The following is a 4,472-nucleotide window of genomic DNA, read 5'->3' on the forward strand; positions in this document are numbered from 1 at the left end:
TCGGCTGGCTGGAGTGCCTCTGTCCTGCGGCATGTTGGGGGGCCAGGGGGTGGCATGGGCAGAAGGTCTGGATTCTGGAGCCCTGGGATGTGGTTGGGCTGGGGTCATTGTATCCATTGTGTCTTGCTGTGTAACAAATCAGCCCACCCCAAAACTTAATAACTTGAAAACAACAAACAGTTACCATCATCGGGTTTCTGAGGGTCAGGAATTTGGGAGCAGGTTAGCTGGGTGGTACTGGCCTGAGGTCAGTCGTGAGGGTGCAGTCATCATGGATTTGACTGGGGTTGAAGGATGTACTTTTAAGGTGGCTGTTGGCTGGAGGCCTCAGTTACTTGCCATGTGGACCGTGCCATAGGTGGCGGTGGCTTGAGAGTCTTCCAGACATGGCAGCTGCTTCCCCCAGAGTGAGTGAGTGAGGGGAGAGAGCAAGGAGGAAGCCACTCAATCTTTATGTCCTAATCTCGGCCATTGTACACCATTGCTTCTGCCATACTCTTCATTAGAGGAGGGTCATTAAGCCCAGCATACACTCGAGGGGAATCAAGGTCTGCTTCGTGAAGGGAAAAGAATATGAATTTGGGGGTGTATTTTTAAACCAGTACAGGCAGTGATGGGTGTTGGGAGTTAAGCAGCTTTCTCTTGGCTCCCTGAGATAGGCTTGAGGGTGGGTCTCTGTTCTCAAACCGTGAAACTACCAGGTCACGAGTGGATTGGCATTTTAGAGGTCGGCCTGCAGAGTTGAATGTGGATTTCTGTCTTCTCATGCCTTCTTAGAGTCCTTGAAGAGCTTGTGGAGATGCAGACTCGTGGGCTGTTTCTCAGCTCTATTGAGTCAGAACCCATTTTTTAATAAAATCCTGGGAGGATTCTACCATACATTCAAGTTTGAGGAACAATGTTCTAGAATAAGGGTGTTAAAAATTTGGAGGTTGGGAATTACCTGGTGGTCCAATGGTTAGGACTTGGTGCTTTCACTGCAGTGGCCTGGGTTCAATCCCTGGTTGGGAAACTAAGATCCTCAAGCTACACAGTGCAGTCAAAAAAGAAAGTGTGGAGGTCAACTGGCAGTCTACTAGAACCCAGCCTGTAAGGTAGTGAGTAAGCCCTTGTTCTAGAGTCTGGACACATCCTCAAAGATAGACCATTGGTACTCTTTTTTTGCAGTACTCGGGCCTCACACTGTTGTGGCCTCTCCCGTTGCGGAGCACAGGCTCCAGACGCTCCGTGGCATGTGGGATGTGGGATCTTCCCGGACCGGGGCACGAACCCGTGTCCCCTGCATCGGCAGGCAGACTCTCAACTACTGCGCCACCGGGGAAGCCCACCATTGGTATTCTTGAACTCTGGACTTGGCATTGAAGATGGCTGGTCAGTAGGTAAAGACCAAACATGAGATTTAAGGGTGGATCATCAGGGACTTCCCTGGTGGTGCAGTGGTTAAGACTCCACACTCCCAATGCAGGGGGCTCAGGTTCGATCCCTGGTCAGGGAACTAGATCCCACATGCATGCCGCAACTGAGAGTTTGCATGCCACAACTAAGGAGCGGGCAAGTTGCACAACTAAGACCCAGTGCAACCAAGTAAATATTAAAAAAAAAAGGGAGTGGATCATCAGCGTTCTAGATTCTCTTCTGGGTGAAACTGAGGAAGAACCCCTGTTCTAGAACCTTGGATATTGGCTAGACCATGACCAATGTTATCAATTCTAGAGCCCTGGTTTTACAGGTCAGAGGAGTGATAGTAGCATTTGAGGACCACAAGAGAGTGAATGATGGGCCATTCACTTTCTAGAGTAAAGATGAGTCATTAACGTCCTTGAACTCTGGCTTGTAGCACATCACGAATGCATCCTCTGAGAGGGAGTGGCATGTTCAAGTCTCTGGACTGGGATGTTATATTGGAGCCAAAGATTCCAGGATTGTCCCAGGTTTGAGATCCAGGGCAGAAATTGGATAATGTGCTCAGGAAGTGACTTGTGGGGACAATATCATCCCTTTGGGGACAGAATAACCTTGTGGTTGGCCTTTGGAATTCAGTTTACCAAATTTGAATCTCAGCTCCAGCACTGACCAGACGAGTTGGATGACAGCTTCTGTCGTCAGCTTTGTCATCTGTAAAATGGGCTTTTGTCAAGACAAAGGAAAACAATTCGTTTGAAGTGCTGTTCAACGCTTAGCTGCTGTTACCCAGAGCAGGAGACCCTGGGGGGCTTGGTGGAGGTCCAAGAGATGGCAGGAGGGGGGAGAGGCAGAGGACGACAAAGATGGATAAAGAGAGGGACATTAAAATCCCAAGAGACTTGGAATTTTGACAAGCACTGCCAGGCCCAGGGGAGGGCAGGAACCAGAGACTCGCAGGCGTACACGTAACCTAGGGAGATGCCAACGGGGCCATCCCAGCCTTTTTGCTGTTGTCTGATGAGCTTTGGCATGGTGGTGACTGCAAACCTTCCAAAAATGGCCCGCCAGCTGTCATGTGGGTTTTGTATGTGTGCCTTTTTTAGGGGCAAGCGGTAGCTTTCGTCACCTCCTCAGAGTGCCTCTAGGTCCTCTGAGAAATGGGGTGTCCCGGCCAAGAACTTAGCCCCATTAGACAGTGCAGAAAAGACTCAGGCCTTCTGCTTGTGGCATGTCAGCGGTGGGACCCTGGGGAGAGAGAAGTTGGCCTGGGACTCGCTGGTTCCTGTTGAGAGCTCCTCACCCCTGGCTGGGGCTTAGGTAGAGATGTCAGATCTTATCTGGGAGCTGATAAAAAAAAACATCCCCATCCCACAGGGGAGGGCCCCCACTGTACAGAGCTTCTGGGGGCGGTGGGTGGAGGGTGAACACGGAGCACAATGTAGCTGAGCCACGCTTATTCCCAGGGCGGAAGGTTGAACCCAGGCCAAGGATTCTGCGATAATGAAACCCGGAAAGGGATATTTAGCTAATCATTGTTCTAATCTGGAATACAGAGGGACATTCATGGTTCTGGGGCAGGAGAACAGTGGGGCCTCCGTCATTGCTCCTGGGCATTTAGTATGTCCCAGGCGCTGCTTTCATTTTCTAGTTGCAGATCGGGCTCCTAAAGGCCTCTGGCTCTGGGAAGTGGCTCTGTGGTCAGCCCCTCTTTACAGATGAGAAGACTGAGACACACCTGCCCAAAGGCACTCAGATGGGAGGGGGCAGCGCCAGATTTGAACCCAGGCAGCCTGCTGCTGCGGCCACGCAGGGTCATTGTCTACCCTAGAACCAGAAAGCGGGTTCTGGGGTGGGTGTGAAGGGAATATTTTGGGATCGAGGCCCGGAGATTCTGTTGGGACTAAGCAGATGTAGGGGTGTGGGAGCAGATCATTGACTGATGACAGTTATAAGGTGGAGGCCAGAGTTCCGGGGCACGGGGACATCTTGGTTGAGATTTCTGGCCTGGTGTGTCGAGTAGGTGTTGGAGCTCAAAGGTGGCCTGTCAGATGGGCCTGGAAGATAGGGGAGTGGTGGTCTCCAGTTCCGGCTCCAGCCTTCCAGGTTAGCAACTAGAGTACAGAATTGGGGGCCCTGATTCTCAAATTGAAGTGTGTTGTCACCTTATCTGCGGTGGCCTTAAGATGCCCTACATTTCAGGCCCCCCCAGGAGAGAGGCTCAAATGGGGTGCGTCCACACCGGCCTCCAGTTAAATTCAGGGTTTAGACTCAGATGTCAGCCCAACTGAGAACTTTCTGGAACAGAACTTGCCGGTCGGCTGCTTGGATACCAGCCCACCTGTCCCTTCTCCCTCTTGCAGCCAAAACGTCTTTCTCAATATACATTGGAGGTGGGAAGCAGGTGGGCAGGGTTTGTAGCAGTTGCTGCCTGTCTCCAAGATCCCAAAACCTCCTAGAACACCACTGTCCCATAGACCTTTCGGCAATAATGAGAATGTTGTATACTTGCCCTGCCCATTCGGGGAGCTGCTAAGCCACATGTGAATACTGAGCTCTTGAAATGTGGCTAGTGTGATTCAGGAACCGAGTTTTAAAATTTTATTTAAGTTAAATTTAAATAGCCACATGTAGCTTCCGGCTGCCAGACTGAAAGGTGCAGTTCTAGAGCTTTCCGGGGGGGGGGGGGAGGGGAATGTTTTTTTCAGACGTTAGTACTTCGGGCTGCATGTGGAATCTTAAGTTTCCCCACCAGGGATCGAACCTGCGACCCCTGCAGTGGAAGCGCGGAGTCTTAACCGCTGGACTGTCAGGGAAGTCCTCCTCAAATGTTAATCTTCATCCCAACAAAATGCCCACAAAAACAGAAAAGGGTGCAGTCGTGCTGTTGGAGTGGAAGTGGGGGTTCAGACGCCTAGCTTGGCTTGTTCTGTATATCCCCCGTCCCTCCCCAAGCAAAGGGTCCAATGGTTCTCGGCGGATGGTGGTCCGTGGAGAGAGACTTTAGCGTGTCTGCGCAGCCCGAGTTCACCCACCTCCCCTGCCCTTTTCCCTTTTTAAAAAGCACCTCC

The sequence above is a fragment of the Aethalodelphis obliquidens genome, unplaced genomic scaffold (assembly GCF_003676395.1).
Source record: "Aethalodelphis obliquidens isolate GAN/ISIS:26980383/991018 unplaced genomic scaffold, ASM367639v1 scaffold43, whole genome shotgun sequence".
Lineage (NCBI taxonomy): Eukaryota > Metazoa > Chordata > Mammalia > Artiodactyla > Delphinidae > Aethalodelphis > Aethalodelphis obliquidens.